The sequence below is a fragment of the Dermacentor andersoni genome, chromosome 4 (assembly GCF_023375885.2).
Source record: "Dermacentor andersoni chromosome 4, qqDerAnde1_hic_scaffold, whole genome shotgun sequence".
In the NCBI taxonomy this organism is placed as follows: domain Eukaryota; kingdom Metazoa; phylum Arthropoda; class Arachnida; order Ixodida; family Ixodidae; genus Dermacentor; species Dermacentor andersoni.
In genome coordinates, this window is record NC_092817.1 from 159620756 (window position 1) to 159642407 (window position 21652).

Sequence of the window (21652 nt, forward strand, 5' to 3'; positions counted from 1 at the left end):
TCTGCGTCGTGCAAATAGGCCGAAACTGCGACTGACTAAAACACCATCCGAGGACAAATCTAAAAACATTGATGAAGCATGCATAATCTGAAGAATCCATGTGACCATATAGCAGCGATAAACCTTGCTGTCGCTGTCAATGCTTTGTGCTTTGGGCAAAACTGTCATTTTTTTTTACAGCACAGCTCCTTATGCAGATCCTGTGCTGCCGCCGTCAACTTTGCAAAAACTGTCATCATCAGCAATGGCTTGAGTGGCGTCGTCTTCTTTCACAGCTGGCTTATTGGCGCCCCATAACGCTACTGCGTATACGTGCTCGTGCCACTGCTCCTGTGTTCGTCATCATCTTCCACAGCTGGTTCCGTTGGTGCTCGTCATTCAAGCGTAGAATTTCCTTTCTGTCGTCGTAATGGGGAGGTCAACGCCACTAGACTAGCTTCAGTTGTAAAACTCTCCGCTGGCGCGCTTACAGCCGCTGTCACCACTTCTGTGACAGCCACCAGACGGCAGCGCCATTCCATCGAGCTCCACTGCAGACGCCTCGCCGCAGCCTTGAGCTCGTGCGGACGGGCAGTCTGCGCGTGTTCTACGCTCGCTGGCGTTCTCCCTTGTCCGAATTAGTGATACCACGATACCACCTACAGCAATAACATTTATCGGGCCAGCTCGTTCATACTGAAAGAAGGATAAACTACACGAAAGGAATAAACACATACAGCGAAGTGCGGAAGCTGCGTTTCTAAATGTTTCTCAATTATGAGGTTACAGGCGCAATCGGCTGTGACGGAGAAAACGACGTCACTGACGGTATGCCCGCAGTCCGCCATTGTCGCTTGAGGTCGATGTCTCGAGTTTGCTCGGCGGCGTGGTTAGCAGGCTTCGCCTGCCATTTGCCGCTTGTGATTCTTTGAGATTAAATTTCTTCAAAATTAAATCTGTCCGTTACGTAAGACAACGAGTGGCTCATACTCCTTTACGCAATGGCTCATACCCCGGTAAATGCGGCCTCCTCATTACGACGACAGAAGTGAAATTCTACGCTGGAATGATGAACGGCAACGCAGCCAGCTGTGGAAGACGACGATGACGACGAACACGGGAGCAGTGGCACGAGCGCGTACCGTGGATTTCGCAGAGAGTTCCCAATCGGCACGAGGAATCGCTCTGTTCCACGCCGAGCGAAGTGTCGCACTGCTGGGAGCACAGAAAAAGTGGTGCGCCCAACTGTCAACTTCGTTTCGATAGCCGCCTATGCAGCCAGGTACGCAGCACGTCGGCATCGTCTGCTGATATTCTTAACAAACTCGGGGAAGGCTACAGTTTTGCAGATGACATGCTTGCTGAAATTCGCTGTCAACAACGAACCACAGAATACACTAACGCTGCACCGCGTGCTTAGCCGGCTAGTGAGGAAGTGAAGCTAGGTGCGACTGCAGCGTCACGAAGGCGCGAGCAGGTCGCGGTTCCGCACAACGGCACCGAGTTTGAAAACTGAAGCTAGTCTAGTAACGTTGGGGGAGGCCGCATTTATAGAGGTATGAGCCATTGCTTGAGGGGGTATGAGCCATTCATTGTCTTACGCGATGGACAGATTTATAATTTTGAAGGAATTAAATTTCAAAGACTCGCACAAGGCAATGCCAGGCAGATGCTGCTTACAACGCCACTGAGCAAACTCGAACGCAAGCGAGAATGGCGGATTGTGGGCACACCATCACTGACGGCATTCTCTCCGTCGCAGCTGAATGTGTGTGTAACCTACAGTCGGGTCCAACTTTAGAAAAAGGGGGCGTTTACTCCTCCGAGGCGGATGCACACGAACATCCGCCAATGGGCGTGCACTCTGGACTGACGTCAGGAGCCGGACGGTTGGTGACCCTGCTGACGGAGAAGATGGCTGCCCGCGCTCTGAACTGGGCCAAGTCGCGTCAGCTGTGTGCGTCAGCCCCTCGTCAGAGTGAATTTCAGAACTGTTTGTGATCATCTATCATGTCAGAAATACTACTGCGAGCTTACAATGCGGCATTTGTGCCACGTGCGTTTATTCTGAGCCAATTTCCGGTGAAGAAACATTGCAGCGAGCATTGCTGATGCTGCACTATGCTTTGCTTGAAAATAGGATCCCCAGCGACCGCTATTAACACACATCCTGTGTGTTTGTTCCATGTTGTTTTATTTCGCTTCCGAGTGAAGTTATGACGAGAAAAGTTTGCCAAAGGCTGGTGCCTACTGCTAGCGGCGGGTGTGTTCGTGTACTGTGTCACTGCGTTTTTCGTCAGACGGGATGAAGTGACGGAGGTACACCATTCTCAGGAGAAATTAGAAAAGTGTGCGCGCGTGACACAAACCTGTGAGTGTCTCAACAGAAAATATGTGCAGAAGAAGCCTTCAACGCAAAGATTTGTTGCCGTCAACTTAACGTGAATTGTCAGCAGTAAGATAGCCTAGCGTCTAGCGGCGGTGTTCGAGCGTTGTGTAGCACCGTCGATTGATTGCTGTCCACCAGTGCTCACTGCTCGCGTACGCTTTAGAATGCGTGCCGAGACACAGTCACGCATAAGGTGTGTTACCAGCACTCGATATGCTTTCCCACAACACAGCTATGCGCTGCTTTTCGATTCTCGTGATATGTTGCACTTAAAGATTCCTAAGACAGTGTTAAGAGAACGGTAAGAAGAAAAAGAGAAAAAAAAGAACATACGGGAAGGTAGGTACAGCAGCTTGTGAACCCGCTCCTAATACCTCTACCCGCGCCTGTTTGTAAATGTGTGTATGTTTTCTTGCGTTTGGTCTAATTTCTTTATTTCCCACATTTCTTTATATTTGAGATTTTTTTAGTTTTCACGTTTTTGTGTGAATATGTGCCTGCTTCCATCCATGTCTGCGCGTACTCTTATTTCTGTCCTTTTATTTTATATTAGCATTTGTTTTTGCTAGTGTTCTTTCAGCAAAGTCCTTTTACACATTTTCATTAACCCATCTCATTCAAAGCACTAACTCCTGTAAACTGCAGGGCTGGCCTCTTCCATTTTAATAAAGCCTTTCTCACTGGTCTACCTCGTCTTCTCAATCTGCCTACTCGGTCTGTTTTCTGTCCTTGCTTCTTCTTTTGTTGCCGCAATGTGATTAACCAACTTGCTCAAAACAAATTTTGATCACTTATGAAAACAGAAAGGTTTACAGATAAGTCTTCTTAAGAGCGTCGTGTGGGTTGCAGAGTAACTTTGCCTCTTACCTCTGCTCACGTTTATGCATCAGTGCATGTGGCAGCTCGCCAGAAGTGCACATGAAAGGGTGCCGTATTGTTAAACAGCACTTTGCTATGTTGTTGCATTTTTCACGCTTCCAGTCTTAGTAAACAGACGGTTTCGCTGCCCATCACATATGCTGGTACAAATTTTCAACACGTACAACATTGTACAGTGGGGTATCATTTCCTGTCTGATGCTTTCATTGTTACAAAGACATCTTGCAGTGAATGGAGCCCAGAAAAGCAGTGCACTGATAGCTTTTGCAACTTTCACCATTTATTACTTCAGAAATGTCATCGTCTGAACCTGGCCGTCGCTATGCCGACAGCTTGTGAATTAAAAAATTGCCTCAATAAAACACATTCATCCTTACTCAGCATTTCTTAGTACAAACAATGCTAGCAGAGCTATTCAGGGTGAATAATTATGCTTACATTCGTGTTACTCGCCCAGTCAGATAAAAAAATACAACAATGGCTACGGCATGACTGCTATATGAAGTGCAGACTGCAAACAGTGCCTTTTAAGCGTGCCCTCGACTACTGCTATTAGTAGCTACCCAAATGAGTTTTCTGGGCCTTAGTAAGCTAATGATGTTTGATAATTGTTCTCTTATTTGCATTACTTGCCTGGGCCAGATAACCAAAATAAACAATGCTACCACATGAATGTGCTTTTGCATGCAAGCTGCAAACAGTGGCTGTCATTTTCATGTTGATTGCTGCCATTTCACCAACAATGGCTATGGCATGACTGCGCTCTTACGTGCAGACTGCTAATGGTGCCTTTCAAGCATACCCTTGACTACTGCTATTAAAGGGACACTAAAGGATAATATTAAGTCAACGTGGACTGTTGAAATACCATCCCAGAAACCTCGAAACGCTTGTTTGATGAGAAGAGACTTATTTTAAGAGAAAATGCGTTCTGAAGCGTCCGCATACCTCTAGCACAGTTCAAATCGCCCGCCCTCCGACCAAGGAGTGGTGACGTCATGGTCTCATAGCGACGTGTTGTCGGTGAGTAAGACGGTGCCAGCAGACGGCGCTATGGCTTTTCTGCGCAAAACACAAACGCACGGCCAAAAACAGAGCCAAGACGGAGCCGATAGCAGTGCGAACGCTGAACTATGGTGGCTAGCGGAAGGGAAAGCACACGACGATAAACTGGTTCTTTATTTTATGACGCCAACTTTGATGCTCGTTGCAATGGACGACCCTGACAATGACACATTGGCTCGCAACGCTGGGCTCGACTTCAGCGATTTAACCACTGATGAACATGACCTGCTGCTGTGAGCTCGCGCTGCCCGCGTCGTTGCGTACTACTATGACGGCAACTGTATGTCATGGCTGTACATATTCGCACATTTGTAGCTTTTCCTTTGTGAAAAGCAAATGCCGCACTCACCGCCCCGTCTTCAACCTGCAGTTCTTGCGCTTCGGAGAATGCAGGCAAGACCGACGGAACAGTGCTACGGGAAAGCACTGCTTTGAAAGGCACTCCACACGACTTCAGTAAGTCGGTGTTGAACTCGTAATCCTCTGGACGAAAGTGCAGTGAGCACACTATGCGATTTTTCGGCTCTTTGCCAACACGGTGGGGCAGAGGTACGGCACTTAACCACTTCGAACGGAGAGGTTCACTCGTTGGCACACAGTGATAAGTAACGTTAGATTCGCCGCTGCAACTGCCCCTGGCCAAGTTCCGGAAACTGTTCGCGCATCCCACGACATCACATGGGCGTGGCATTCTCGCTGCTTGTTCCAAATGCAAGTTTCGCGAGCCAGCAGAACCAGCGAAGCACCACGCGATAACGAAAGAACTGAAACTCCAAAGTGCAGAGTCGAGCACGCAGAGTCAATCAAAAACGAAACCTTTTGACCACCAATACTACTAAAGGGTAACGTCAAAATGTTTATTTTTTTTAGATCCGAATCGAACAGACGTAGACAAATAGCATTTTCTTCCGTCTTATAACCTAATGAAATGATCTTTTTAATACGAGTAGTTGAGTACTAGTGACACAAATTATTATGAGGAGTGCCTTCGTCATCGGGCTAGTACCGGAATGTCGCTGGGGGGGTCTAAAATAGTGTCATGCATTTACCTCAATTTCTCGGTTACTAAAGCTCTGTTCGCGATTATATTGACGCCTTAGACATTCTAGAGCATTGCTTTATCACTTTAAGTTGACTTCATAGGAACCTTTAGTGTCCCTTTAATAGCTACCCGAATGAGTACTTTAGCCTCACTAAGCTAATAATGTTTGATAATTGTTCTCTTATTCGCATTACTTGCCCGAGTCAGATAACCAAAATAATGAATGGTGGTTGCCCAAATGAGTTTTCTGGGCCTCACTAAGCTAATGATGCTTGATAATTGTTCTCTTATTCGCATTACTTGCCTGAGCCAGATAAGCACAATAATGCACCCACACAATTATGCTTTAGCATGCAAACTGCCAACAGTGGCTGTCAAATTCGCATTGACTACTGCTGTTTCACCTACAATGGCTACGCATGACTGTGCTTTGAAATGCAAACTGCTAAAGGTGCCCTTTCAAGCATGCCCCGACTACTGTTATTTCATCACAGGGCCCATCATGCTCCATGGTGGCTGCCCATTAGAGTATTTTGGGCCTTTGGACGTTGGCATCATTCATCTCAACAAGCTGGAAAAAACAGTAGGGGCAGAACAACTACCTGGAAGCAGGCCGACTAACAGGGGCATGTCGCTCTCCATTGCTCTTATTTGTTCAAGCGGCTTGATGAAATTAGCAATGACTGTGCGGTGGAGTAAACCGAGCCAACGGTGCGTTTCTGTTATTGCTTGGCTGCATGCATTGGCCTTTAGGGGGCATGTAAAGCTTTACGATGGCTCCAACACGACTGCTATTGTTTTCCTTTCGACACGCAGGCTGCCAACATTCAATTTTGCCTCGGCTGCTGCTACTTCACCATAGGGCCCATCAGTTAGAGAATGGCTGCCTTAGTGAGCACTTTGGGCCTCACTAAGCTAATGATGTTTTATAACTGTTCTCTTATTCGCATTATTTGCCTGTGCCGGATAACCAAAATAAACAATACAATCAGATGAATGTGCTTTGGCATGCAGGCTGATAACAGTGGCTGTCAATTTCACGTTGACTACTACTTTTTCTTGTCAAGCTGAACAGTGGCTGCCCGAATGAGCATTTTGGGCCCCACATAGGTATTTAGGGTTAATAATTGTATTTGCATTTGAGCCCGTTTTCATGCCAGTACTTATATTGAGCACGATCTGTGCAGGACGTTGCTTTTTCAGAATTGAGCTTCCATTAAAAGGAATATGTCACCAAATGAACTGCTTATTTATTAGAGAGGTCACGGGAGAATGGTTGGCTGCTGCGAACCCACCGACAAAATTTTGGTAGCCCTAATAAGGGCTGTTCTTTTGTTAATAAGAAGCTGTTATGCTTCGTCGAGTGGCTCAATGCAGGACAGCTCGCAGTCGGAGTCGCTTTCTTCAGCGTCATCTTCACCCAGTCGGATGATGGGTTGGACGTGGTCAGTCCCAGATGTGTCAAGCCTGAACTTTGCCTCCAGGTCCATCACGTGGTGAATGTTCTTCCTCCAGTCTTCCGCCGTTACATGTTTGATTTTCCCCTGAAGATGTCTCCGACCGTGGACAGCTTGAAGTCTCTGTTGTCCGCAGCGATGCCATTTTTCACCTTTGCCCACATGAGCTCGATAGGATTAAATTCACAGTGGTACGGTTGGAGCCCGAGTACAATGCAACTGGCCCTTTCAGCTGGATTGTCTATGGCAGGCACGTACCCAGGGGGGGGGGGCTCATACATTCCTAAAGCGCCGCCAGATCAATGTTGAGACTTGGCAGCTATTCATCGGTCAGCATTTTACTGCCTTTTTCACTCCTTTTGGATGGCGGTAGTTATCGGCATCTCTTGGGATGTGAACAGCAGTTTTCTCATAGATTCGGCGCCCGCACGATTAACTCGAGATGCGTTCAGTTGTCACCATCTATTCAACTGTCAGGCGCATAGCTGTTGCTTTTGTAAGTTCAACCTTCTTTCTTTAGGTTGCTCCTGGGACCAGGAAAGGGATTCGGTTGTTAGTCAGGTGGTCTGTACTTCGTGAAACGAGTTGCGGCCGGAGAAAACGCCAATTGCGCTTAACTTTTCCTTTTGCTTAATTATTTCATTGCGTGACGGCTCGCCGCGATGCTGGCAGATGCCCGGAACCATATACACGTGATATGGGTTAGATAAGGTGGGAAATAATATAATGTGAAACAGCGTCCATCATAAAACCCTGCAATAACCCTTAAACCCATAGCAATATGACTGTCACCCGTTACCTCGTCTTGTTTTTCCCTAATTGTACAGCACTTCTCGTGCAAAATTGGCAACTGGAAACAAAAATTGCAAGGAGCTGAGAAATTAAGCGATCTACTAAGGGAGAGAGCCAAGGCAACAACCAAATTGCAAGGAAAAGAGAATAATAACAAATTTAACCATTGTTTATGAAAATGTTTATGGATCAACATCTTTTTATTTAAGAAGGAAGTAGAGAAAACGCCACCAGAAGTGGAGGACAATAACGTGTTTTGAATGATGCTTCCACAGTTATCAGTCGAACCACCTCACGTAGCCACTTCTCGGCTGTGCTTATGTGGGTGTTTTTCTAACCTTTCGCGGTGGGTGCAGTACATCTAAAATCGCAGTGTCCTGCGCTCTATGCAGTTGTATGGGACTGGCGGCCACACAGCGTTACGCAACTTCCCAAATGACGATACGAGTCGGTTTTCGCACTTGGTAGAGCAGTAAACGAGGAATCCAAGAGAACTGTGATTGTTTCACAAATATATATTTTGCTGTAATTCTTCCAGAGCTAATACAAAGAACGCTAGTATAGTCGGGTACAATTTAAGTCTACAGTGAAGCCTCGCCCACGCCCTCATTACAACCAGCCACTGTTCCTCCATGAGGCTGCAAATAATCCGTACTTCAAACTTTTCCTGTTACCCAAATAAGGCAGTAACCAAAAAAGTAAAATTATTAGCACTTAATTTTACACATTTTCCCTCACATACTACAGTGGAATGACGAAAGCCTAATTCTTTATTGAACTGAAATGAAATGATTGCTTCGCTGCAACTATTTATTGTCAAGTTTCACTTCAGTTGACAGTGAAGTTTCAGGAGTAAAACGGGCTCAGAAGTGAAATGAACTGTACCGCAGACTTTTGAAAAGGGAAATATACTCAGGCTCCATACACTTTGTCCATGTCTGCTGCACACCTCACGACGCCATTTTGAAAAGGCCGCATGATGATGATTTTGTTTGTTTCTGTGATTAACTTCCAGAGTAACACAACCCCGCACGGTTCGTTTGCCTTGGTTGCTAAATGCTGTTTTTTAAGTTTTATTCTACTATAGAAATCTTTATTTTACACTTTCGCTTGTTTACTTGTTCTGCGCTTCTTTCCTGCATGAGTCCATTTGATGTCATTCCTTGTTTGCTAAGTAAAGGAGAGGTGTATCTCACAAGCGTACCTGTGAGATACGTCTTATTTCATGTCTCTTTTGCGGGTTTACGCGTCTTTGCGACCAATGGTAGGCGTTATTCATATTTGTACTAGTAAAAGTACCCCCCCTCATTTGCATAGAAAGTTACCTTGGGTTGCCCCCCCCATGGTGCAAAACATCTGCAGGCTTGGAGTGACGCCTGTCACAGGCAAAAGATGACGAGAGCGAGTGGGGCTATACTGATCCAGGTACAACCAAATTAGGAAGGCCCACTAAGCTTCAACAAGACACTCCCTCACCAGAACAGGAATTGGCCTCGCTGGTGCAGTATTCGGCCACCCCCTCCCACATGGTTCACTCAATTACCCAATGGCCCTCAGTCCCCAGTAGCTGGGGAGCAACTGACCAAGGTGGCGGTCAGACCTGTAACGCAGCAGAGGGTGCTAAGAATCTCCAGGTCCGAACAGGCCGCCAATGGAAACTGACCCTTGCAACGTTTAACACCCAAGCCCTCTCGGGTGAGGCTAGCTTAGCAGGACTCTTTGAGGAATTATCAGACATTGTTGGGGATATTATCAGCCTTAGTGAGATTAGAAGAACTGGTGAGGCTTATACATTGCTGAATAATAGACATGTCCTCTGCTATAGAGGTCTTCTAGACAAGAAGCAATACGGGGTAGGATTCCTAATCCATAAGGACATAGCTGGCAACATTGACGAATTCTACAGCATTAATGAGAGGGTCGCTGTAGTCGTAATGAAGCTTAATAAGAGGTATCGATTAAAGGTAGTACAAGCCTACGCTCTAACGTCCAGTCACGATGATGAAGAAGTAGATCAGTTTTATAAAGATGTTGAATTAGCGATGAGAAAAGTGCAAACTCAGTATACTATAGTAATGGGCGACTTCAATGCAAAAAGGGGCGGAAAAGCAGGCTGGGGAACAAGCAATTGGCAACTACGGCGTCGACTCTAGGAACACTAGAGGAGAGATGCTGGTAGAATTCGCAGAAAGGAATAAGCTCCGAATAATGAACACCTTTTTCAAGAAGCGTAGCAACATAAAGTGGACCTGGAAAAGTCCTAATGGTGAAACAAGAAATGAAATTGATTTCATATTTTCTGCTGATCCCAGCATAGTACAGGATGTAGAAGTGATAGGCAGGGTAAAGTGCAGTGATCATAGGTTTGTAAGGCTAGGATTCACCTGAATTTGAAGAGAGAAAGAGCAAAATTCAAAAAGAAGAAACAGGTCAACCTTGAGGCAATAAGGGTAAAAGCAGACAAATTCAGGCTGGTACTTGCCAACAAATATGCAGCCTTAGAGCAAAGAGATGATGATGACATAGAGCTAATGAATGAAACCGTAACTAGGTTGGTTTCAGAGGTCAGAAGGGCCCTGCAAGACATGAAACGATTAAGAGCGGCAGGAGAAGATGGAATAACAGTCAATTTAATCAAAGATGGAGGAGACATAATGCTTGGAAAACTGGCGGCTCTTTATACAAAGTGTCTATCGACTGCAAAGGTCCCAGAAAACTGGAATAATGCAGACATTATACTAATCCACAAAAAGAAGAAGAAAAAGAAGTTTATTTTACCACATAAGTACACTGATGTATATAAAGCGGTAGGGATGGCAGGATAAAAGCTGCATAACGGCAGCTTGACTAGTCCCACCTCCCCATGAACAACAGGCAGCAACATGGCAAGATATTCATTGTACATACTTAGTATTAAAGACGCTAAAGAATTGAAAAAGTATAGGACCATTAGCTTGCTCCCAGTATTATATAAAATATTTACCAAAATAATCTCCAATAGAATAAGGGCAACACTGGATTTTGTCAACCAAGGGAACAAGCTGGCTTCAGGAAGGGATACTTTACCATGGATCACATCCATGTCATCAATCAGGTTATCGAGAAATCCGCAGAGTACAATAAGCCTGTTTATATGGCTTACATAGATTACGAAAAGGCATTTGATTCAGTAGAGATACCTACAGGCATAGAGTCACTACGTAATCAAGGAGTACAGAACGCTTACGTAAATAGCTTGGAAAATATTGCTACACGCGTGTGGTATTTGTTCGAACAGGGCGCATGGGCACCATCACTCCAGAAAAGAGGAGGAAGAACGAACTGGGCTCGCACTGTGAATCTAACTGGTCAGCGCCGCAACCGTTGTTGTAAATATAGCCTGTAAATAGTTGCTCGTCTTATTGACTCTTCCTTCGAGTAACAATATCAACAGAGGTTCTACAGCTATCTTAATTCTACACAGGAAAAGCAGGGAGACACCTATAAAGAAAGGGGTCAGACAGGGAGACAATTTCTCCAATGCTATTCACTGCGTGCTTAGAAGTATTTAAGCTATTAAACTAGGAAGGCTTAGGAGTAAAGATAGACGGCGAATATCTCAGCAACTTTCGATTTGGCGATGACATTGTTCTATTCAACAACAATGCAGACAAGTTACAACAAATGATTGAAGACCTTAACAGAGAGAGTGTAAGAGTGGGGTTGAATATTAATATGCAGAAGACAAAGATAATGATAAATAGCCAGGCAAAGGAACAAGAGTTCAGGATTGCCAGTTGGCCTCTAGAGATTGTGAAAGAGTACATTTACCTAGGTCAATTAATCACAGGGAACCCTGATCATGAGAGGGAAATTCACAGAAGAACAAAAATGGGTAGGATCCCATACGGCAGACATTGCCAGCTCCTGACTGGAAGCTTACCATTATCATTGAAAAGTAAGGTGTACAATCAGTGCATTTTGCCAGTGCTGACATATGGGGCAGAGACTTGGAGGCTGACAAAGAAGTTTGACAACAAGTTAAGGACCGCGTAAAGAGTGATGGAACGAATGTTGCTAGGCATAACATTAAGAGACAGAAAAAGAGCGGTTTGGATCAGAGAGCAAACAGGTATAGACAATATTCTGATTGACATCAAGAGGAAAAAGTGGAGCTGGGTAGGTCATGTAATGCGCCGGTTAGATAACCGTTGGACCATTAGGGTTACAAAATGGGTACCAAGAGAAGGAAAACGCAATCAAGGACGACAAAAGACTAGGTGGAGTGATGAAATCGGGAAATTCGCGGGCGCTAGTTGGAATCGGTTGGCACAGGACAGGGGTAATTGGAGATCGCAGGGAGAGGCCTTCGTCCTGCAGTGGATATAAAACAGGCTGATGATGATGATGATGGTGGAGCCCCCCCCCCCCCCCTCCAAAAAAAATTCTGGGCACGTGCATGGTCTACAATGTACAATGCGTTGGCGGGCTAGTTGGTGCAGATCCATAAATACTTGTTTAGCGCAATACAATGGACACAAGAAAGGACACAAGAAGAGTCGCTATTCAGGAGAGTTGAGAGTAGCGCCTTGTCCTGTCGCCTTTCTTGTGTCCGTTGTATTGTGCTAAACAAGTATTTATGGGTCTGCAATGTAGCTCAGAAAGTGTGGCTTTACAGATGATACCAACTCAAGCAGCAGCTTTTTCACCATCCTTTTGCTGTGAGCCACTCCTGCATTTTTTCCTTCTTCCATGCCGTTGGCAATTTCTCTTCTTGCCGTGTGTGGTAAGGTGCATTGTCCAAAACAATGACGCTAACAGCTTGGAACTCCTGCAGAATGTCATTAAACCATGCCTCGCAGCGATTGCTGTCCATTTCTTCGTAGTAGTCGCCTGTTTTTTGCCTCGTAATACGTCGACAAAGCCAGCAGCTGTCGACAAAGCCATCCTCGCTGCCGATGTGCATCACAACCAGGCGCTGGCCTTTTCCAGAAGGTTGTTTCAGATCCGTCGACAGGCCATTTGCTCGAGCGTACAGGTGTCCGCGCTTCTGCAGAATGGTGTCTGTCCACACGATCGACCGAGTGTGTCCTGCTGTCACCCATGTCTCGTTCAGGAAAAAGATCTTTCGGCCTTCCGCCCAGTAGCGCTCCATGTCATGAAGGTAGCGATTCCGCCATTCAACGATGTCATCCCGGTCGATAAGCAGCGAATTGCGGCTCCTCTTCTTGTGCTTGAATCCGATCTCGACAAGCAGGCGATGCACAGTACATCGCTTCAGTGATGGGAGATCCATATGCTTCGAGAACTCGTTAGTTATGTTCTCGACTGTCGGTATCTCGTTGTGGCGAAAGAAATCGTGCACACATGACCTCAGCGAGCACAACGTGAAGTTGTCATACTTCGTGCTGCATCTTCTTTTCTCCGCATTTTGTGGGCGCTTTTGCGAGGGCGTCGACAGTTTGCCACCCGAAATATGCGATGCTTTGACCTCCCTCCTTACCTTGAACAATGTGGTTTCGCTGACACCAAGCATCTCGGCAACAAACTTGGTCGTGGCCTTCACGCTGCGTTCAGGCTCCCTGTTTTGTCAATACGTGTAGCAGTGGAGGATCACGTAGCGTGAACTGCTGTTCAGGATATGGCCACTCTTTTTCTTCTTGTCAAGGCTTCTTGGTGGTGTGGACATCGAGGCGACACAAGGCTCGTTCGGCAACAAAGTCCGATGTCAGCTTTCTGGGCTCCACAGCCGAAAACTCGCACGGAATGCCTTGCGCGAGCTGGCGAGATTACAGGGTTGAAAAAAAATATATATTTAGAATGATGAATGAAGGATTTTTGTACTTTTCTTGTCTCGACCGTATTTTTGCCCCAGGTTTGTAATGGTTGCGATAAATGCATTGTTCTATATAAGTACTTGTTCAATAGCAACCGATTCATTTTAAGCTAGGAAAATGAGTAGTAGATATGCCGTTACATGCAAACAAGCACAAAAGCCACGCAGAGCTGCTCTTTCTACTTTTGTCACTTTCAATGAAGCTAAAGAGCAGACGACGGCCAGGGTTGTAGAAGGCACGGAGTTATTTTTCTGTCGTTATCCTGCACGTGCTGTAGCAGATGAGAGCTCTACTAAACCAGTCACCAAAATACAAAAGTCTTTATGTATACTGAGAATTACGCATTCAGGAGGACGAATTTTCGAGCGGGACTATTTTAGTCGCAGAGGCAATCGGCTGTCGCGCTTCAGTCACCTGGGTGGGGCCTCCCCTTTTTTCTAAAGTTGTACCCGACTATAGAGCATTGCATGGGCTCAGCGCGGCCCATGGGTTAGGCTCAGGCTGGGTAAACTATCTCTATTGCGGGCCCGGGCTTGGGTTGTGCCAGGGCCTTGGTTAGTCCCGTAATAGACTTGGGTCTCCGTCAGGCCTGTAATAGGCTGGGTGCGCTATTTATTGGCAACTTTTGAAAACTGCCTGCTATAGACCGTTTCATCGGGCGAGGAGGATAGGGCGCGCCGAGAGCCTTTCCTCCTCTCTGGCTTGGGCGATCCGGCGCGGCGCTGCTTGAAAGTATTGCTGTCGCGTGCTGCAGAACGATTTCGAGATGTTTTAGATCCTACTTTGTGAAATTTACGCCATGTTAGTTCATATAACGTCGTCAGGGAAGTCTTTCGGTGCATCGTAACTACAGTATAGGCAGAAATATGTCTTGGGGGCGCAAAAATGTGACCCGCATAAGCATAAGGTGTACGCGCATTATCAGTCGCGGTGCATGTATGTGTTGTTTACTATATTGCTTATATCAATTTTAATTCAACAAAGACAACCGGCGTCTCTGTATTACCAGCATTAAATAGTAAATCAGCTCACTGTCTGATCGATTGGCGTAAGGAGTAAAACATAAGAGCGCATGCTCGTGCGTGGCCAACCTAAGGCAACCACGAAACATCTGAGCGGCAGGCGCTATCAAATATTTGTGATACACTGGCACCGTTCTCACGCATTTCAAGTTTAGCATGCTTGAAATTACCATATGTCTACGCTAGCGCTGCTCAACACAGTGATCACTGCGGTTGGTGAGCCAGCACGATACATATATAAGCTGTGTCCTTCGGCATTGCCTTTTTGGCCTGTATACAGCCATAATATATCAGAGTTCGCATAAAAAGAATGCGATGGCCATTTTTGAGCGCAAAATTTCCGTAATACGTGTCAGTGCGTCGTAGAGAACTGAATGAACACAACGGGGAAAAAATTCGGTTATCATCCTCTTTCTCTAAAAAGCAAGAGAAAACGGGCTAACGCTGCACAACGTTTATAAATATATAACCGCTGATGCCGTATGCTTGGACCATGCGCTATATAGAACAAAGATATCTGTAATCCAGCACCTATTACTGCTTAAGATCGACGCTCGCGCAGTTCGTATACGGTCGCTTTGCTGGGCAAGCTTAATTCAGACTGTAAGGTATGCTGCTATTACTAGCCAAAACTATATTATTCATGGGTGGAAACCTCATCCATCCAACCAAGTAGTCACGCAATGTAACCTGCAGCGAACAGTTTGAACGCTTGTCAAAGTATAACAGCACAGCTCCTATCGTAGCAGAACGGTACCCACGCTGTTACGATCATCGCGTATGTTTCACGGCTCCTAAACCACAGCTTAGAAATAGAGGATAATACTGCAATAAGGTCACATTAGTGATTGGAACATTCAGAAATACACAATTGATCTCCGAGGCTGATTGTAGGCTCAAATATGCGCGCACACCATCGCGCTGCGTGTTCCGTTCACCTCAACGCCAGCAGAAATTCCGGCCATGACGCCTTAAACCACTTCAGCACGTCTCACAGAACCGCTTACCACGTAGAAGACGGACGTCATACTAAACAGACCGCACGACCGCGAAAACAAACGCCAGAACCTACCGCTGAGCGTATACCTGCCATGCAAAAGACCGCTTTCACCCAAGCCAGTATGGCGCTGCTCATAGGCGGCGCCACTGCGTTCACAATATGGCGGCGCCTACGAAAAAACGGTCTATAGGTAGGAAGGAAAAACCTTATTTTGTCAGCTTTGGGTGGGGTGATTAAGCGTGTTTTCTTGAGGCGGGCCAGATGCTTGTCAATAGAGGTTTTATGGCGACCTCTTCAGCTCAGTCTATGGGCTGTAGTTCAGTGTCCAGGCTGTAAATGCACAGCACTGCCTCCCAGGCTTCAGGTGAGGAGGAGGCTTGTCCTCCTCGCAGTCCCATATTATGTGATTCAGTTTTGCTAGTTTCCCACACAATTGACAGAGTGGACTCAGCCACGTGAACAGAACCAAACTATCTCTAGGAAATGTCCTGTGTTGCGGATGGTATCTTCACAATTACCGATAATTGGACCATGCTTTGCCTACCCTCAAGGGCTAACGGGCCGAATCGGACCGGGTTGGGGTGAGCCCAAATCTTTCGGGGAACAGGTCAGGTTTGAAACTACCGAGTCGGGCTCAGGCAGGCTGCCCATAGCACCTTCGGGCCTGGGCCGGACCTGGGCCTGGAAAAAACGGCCCATGCAGTTCTCTAGTGTAACCCCATTAAGAAACACAATGACATCAATCGTCAAACCAATCCAACCAATCATCAAAATGATTGCACTGCCCACATCTCCAGTTGTGGGCCTTGCACCGTATATACAGAGCTTTGGATTAGTGGTTCCGCACATTCTATCCCAACTACAACCATGAGAAGACCACGAGTAGTGCGTACTCCTGAGGAAGAAGCTGCCTACCGTAGCGTCAGCGAGAGTTGGCTCATGAACGGGCTCATCGTCCTAGGGCATGTCTCACGTGGAAAAAAAAAAAAAAAAAAAAAAGACTCTTAAAGCATGTTCACCACGCAAAGCATGCACAAGTAAAAATGGGGTGAAAGAATGTTGCAACAAAAGATTTACAATAGGTACGTTCAATTCGCCAATTGCACCACCTGAACAAGTTCACGAGGTGTTGCACCCTCCCAGGAAGCATGCAGCTAGCCAGTAGACGTCTACTTTAGCTTGATCTAGGTAAGGCCACAGCTAGTAGCCATCTTTTGCAAGCTGTACTCTAGACCTAGACCTCTACAAGCCAGCTGGTAGCTCTGCTAATGCTCCCTCCACTTACAGCTAGTAGCCACCTTGGTAAGCACTGCTGTAGCTGTGGTTTAAACATTAAAAGTCCAAGACTGTTTCAGCTTCGCAGGTGCTATAGTTAGCTCTACTTACTATGTTTACATTTCTGGAAGGTTGAATTATTTTACATGCCACCACAAAAGCACAAGAAAGGCAATGCCCACAGTAAAATTTTGACTCTGACTGTGTTTCTTGTGCCAAGTTAATTCCCAACCAGATGAGATGTTCTCAAGCCCTTGATTTCATGCCACTGTAACAATGCACAAATACCAAATTGATAATCACTTAAAAAAGTAATAAATACAGTGAAACGAAATAGTCTTTGTCAATATATACCACCAGTACCAAAATAGTTATACCAACATTTACGAAGAAATGTACTTGTGCTGTATATACTTTTTTCCCACACTTTCCTTGTAAACTGCAAGACTAAAAGCCCATGCAACTATAAGCATTTCAAGTGATCACAAGCCGTCACGACTAGCCAACTTTATAGTGTAGCAAAGTTCGTAATGAAACATTATCGGAGGTTTTCATACAAAGATGACATCTGCCACTACGCATGAGCAGTGGAAAAAGCGACTTTTCATTATGCCCCTTCATTTTTAAGAACTTAAAATGCAGCTAAAACAAGTGAAGCAGTTCAGCCTAAGCACACACAGAGTGCACATAATGGATTGCAGTCTACTCATTTTGTTCAGCCAATTTTAACATTTGGGCACGTCTGTAAATAGTTGTACGTTTTCAGAACAGAAAGGATTATTGTTATGCGATACAAGTGGATCAGTAGTAGCGTACTATACCATGCGTGCTGGTTATAGCAGTGCACTTAATAAGCATGTCTGCCTGCCATATTGCAACAAATGTATGATTGTATTTCCCCTGTTCCACAGGCCATGAGTAGGTTTCACAGTATGTGCATCTTATGTGCCAGTTGACTTGCACTGGTATGAAAATGCGTGGACCCACATGCAAAAACAACACATACCATCTACAAGAACAAACCCAGCCAATAAATACCCCTATCTACTCAGGCAAACTGCAATATAAACAGTTGCATGCAGTAGTAATTGCAGCAGAACTAAGCGCACGTGTGTGGAGAGTGCACTTTAAGGAAGATAAAAGAGCATGCAGAAAGGCTGTTTCCTGCTTCTACACCTTGCATAATGGCTCATAGGTGCTTAAAAGAGCAGTATAGATGCAGTTTATTTCTTAAATACAAATCTGATTTAGTATGGTTGCTAAGAATATGACTAATTCAGCGGGTCCTTAGTAAAGGCAACTTCTTTAGAGAGAACTTGCACAATGCTATCACAATGCTATCTTTACATTGAATAACGTTCTAAGACTTATTTAGTTTAAATCATGGCTGCAAGAACTGTAGCGTGGTCGCACCACACATAAAACTGATTTGTGGTGCTATCAAAAGTTACCATTTAGAATTACAACTGAACTGTGGATGGCCTACTACAAAAAGCCTATTGTGGGCCCAGGACCCATGTTTTGATTAAAAGACCCACCATTTTTGCTGACCGGAAAGACTTGATTTTCACCCTGGAATACTCTGTTACAATCTTCTACGGACAAGTGGGACTCGCATGTAGAAAGTTGGTCGATGATATCACAGCTACGGAACTTCCTTTTTTGTGCCACCTCAGGGAATGATGCAGCTGCTAACACAGAGTTGGCAGGCTCAATGGTTTCTAGTATTCTGCATGATTTAAAACAAGACATCAACAATGTAAAAGAAATTGTGCATCCAAAAATGTTTTGCCCCACTTTTGTGCATTTTTAGGTAGTTGCCAGCCCTACAATTATGACATGGAGCCTCATTTCCTTGAGCAGCACAAATAATTATTTCACCAGGTTTTATGCAGCTAGTTTAATTAAAATGTACTCCTAGTGAAACACTATTTTATACGTGAAGCAGGAGACTATTCACATCACCGAAACCATAGTTGGTATTCACGTGGTGTCACAAACAACTCAAGCATGAGACCGTTGGTACAATGTAGCAGCCGAAGGTGATATATTGACCTTGTTACTGAAAGTTGTCAAATCTACCCTTCTAATTGCGCACTTCTTTTTGAAATGCAGGAGGACTCTCCCCCCCCCCCCCCCCCCTTGTTATCCGGCCAAGTTTTGAATGATCTCTGTAGTTGTGTCTGGTACCATGAGACTGCCACCTCGAGTTTTGCTGACATGAATACACTTCTGTTTTCACATCCAAAGCCACACTACACTTCTCATGTTTTGAGCTGTCACACTAAAATGTAATGCACGAAATATAATATTTCTGTATTATTAAACAAGTAATTGAGGCTCTACACCATGATTAGCGAGTTGACAGCTATCCATTCTTGGTATAAAAGTGAGAGAAAGATTTTGTAGTTTACTCCTAAAAAGAACTAGGTACTCTCTAATCAGCACAAACAATGAGAAACAACTTCACCATCATTGTTTTGATGTCAAATTCACATGGATATTGTTAACTTTAAGAGGGAATGGCCATTTTCCTTAATGAAAAATACCACAATATAAAGCTCTTTCCTGAAGCTGACAGCACTTAAACATTGCAATACGGCAAGCTGGAGTTCAGACTTATATTTATAACTAAATTATTTTCCAACAATAAATGGAGGCACAGCTCAATTTCATCTATTCCAGAAAGCACAGTAAGAATGCTATGTAATTAAGGTTATAAAATGCATCACATTTACCTCTGAGGCCCAGACAACGCTAAAGCAGCAGTGTTATCAGCCAGTCTGCCACTGTTTTGACAGAGTGTCACAGCATAGTAGCTCTAATTGGGCCATTCCTAGCCACCTCTGAAATTCAGAAAACACTTATCAGCTGATGCAGGTAGCACAAATGACTACTTAATTTAGAATAGCAAAATACTAGCGCATTGGCTATTAAAGCCTTAAGCTGCGTTGGCTTATGTAATGGAACCAGTTGAAATGTGACAGCTCACTATTCAACAAACAAAATGGACCTTATTTTAACCTTGTTTCTTGTCATAAATTTATTGTAATTGATGTCTCTCTACAGCTAAATGAACTCTACATTACTTCAAGCTCACATTTCATGACAGCTATGAATCCACCTAAGATTTTGCCCTTGCAGCGAGAAAGGTAGACTGTCATATGAACAATGACAGCTTACACAAAACTTCAAATGCGACCTCCGAGTGAAGACAGGTGCTCAAAAAAAAAAAAAAAAAAATCATATGGTCGGAAACAACAAAAATGAAAAAAGATGCAGACTACCTATTGACTGCACACTACTCTGTGCAGTCAATAGTGCTGTCTTGACTGTTAGATGGTATGGTGCAGCGCAGATACCATTCAATAAAAACAGAATGAAGGCCAACTGACGGTTAAATTAATTTACATAAAAAAGAATTTTAAATATGTTATACACATTCAACCAAAACAATACATGCAAAAGTAACTTAACTTTCACACAGGAACAATGAAATGAGTCACACAATACTAAACTTCTTAACCATGAAATTGTAAGTGACATTTAGCTAATGTGTAAAGGTGGCATTTTTTGCACTCGAAATTGCATGCAGTGCCAAAATTTTCAGCCACATTAAAAGTTCAAGTTTTCATGAAATGCTATGCTTAGAGCTGGTGATGACTTTCTTTTAGTATAGTTTTACTCCCTTGTGACTTCCCTTGACACAGCATAATAAAATTCTGCTCTTTAATGTCACCAGAACAGTGGCTAGCCGGGCTTGTTGGTACGGACACATACATGCGCCCTTTTTCTGTTAGCGCCTGCATCATGAGCCACTTTTCTGTGTCCCGCTATTTGTGCTGTTTGCTAAGGTATGTTCATCAATGTGCAAAAGAGGCCTCAGCAGCAGGCGGCAGTTTGCTTCGGCGACCGCACTTGTTTGCTGCCTGCCATGGATACTTGCGTTACCTTGATGCCTATTAGTGGAGTGGACACACTTCCACGAACTATATGTGAAGCCATTAGCAGATATTTCCCGACTTGGGAGGTCAACGAACGGTGTTGAGGCGACTTTCATGCTATAGCGATACTTTTGTCAGTGGTCGCAACCTGCGAGTGTCAAATACACAATCACGTTTTAATATAGCGCATGCACAGTGATGAATATAGTATCGCAACCGCATATCGAGTCGGTAAAGGAAATACACAGCTCCCGTCACAGCCTCAAAGCATGTACCACATTCAAGTTGCAGAGGCAAAAGAAAAAAAATGGTGCTAACATGAGAAAGCTTGCAATCTTAAACAGCCTCCGTCGATAACTGCATAAACGCGGCAATCAGAAACGGTAACTGACGTTCATGCCATTAAAATCGTGCAACATGATTTGCAGCAAAGTAGGAACCCTTCAATCATATAATAAAATCGCTTACCGAACTTAAAGCAGTGTTATTGCTGCCGCTCCTGCAGACACTGTCCGACGGTCGGTAATGCTGAGCTTCACAAGTTCGCGGCGCGCGCTGCTTCCTTCGCTGCCTTCGGCATTGGATTAGCGTGGCTCGCTACGTGCTTGCGCTCGCATTTCTGAGCACAGATTGGTGTGCGCCTGCTTACTGCACTTCTTATCAAGTCACTCGCTGCTCGCGCTAAAAGGTGCCTGGTGGCGCAGACGTGCTTTTTGCCGCACCGTGCACGTAAGTATGCAGGAATGCCGTGAAACATACAAGCAAAGGGACAGGAAACTACGCTTTATTTTTCCTTTACTTTATGATGTACCTGCACACTGGCTAGCGCCGAGCGATGATTTCTAACGCAGAAAGGAATATTTGAAGCGCGCGTGGCTGTAATTGACTGCCGCCACAGCCATGTCAGGCGCAACTGCAGCAGTGGCGCAGTTGCGGTTAAGTGGTGGCGCTGCACTTTTTGCGAATACCTTTCTACTAAATAAAGTTAAATT

At 44.9% G+C, this 21652-nt stretch overlaps 1 long non-coding RNA gene across 2 annotated transcripts; it reads right to left on the bottom strand.

Annotated features, from left to right (window-relative positions):
• Positions 1–18260: 18260 nt before the first annotated feature.
• On the bottom strand, positions 18261–21290 carry LOC129386564 (uncharacterized). 2 transcript variants are annotated; one of them, XR_008613918.2, is made up of 3 exons: positions 21129–21290; positions 19455–19562; positions 18261–18445 (listed from the first exon to the last, which is right to left on the bottom strand). It is a non-coding gene; the product is annotated as an uncharacterized lncRNA (long non-coding RNA). The 2 variants fall into 2 exon arrangements; XR_008613917.2 differs by having other exon boundaries at positions 19455–20808.
• Positions 21291–21652: the final 362 nt, after the last annotated feature.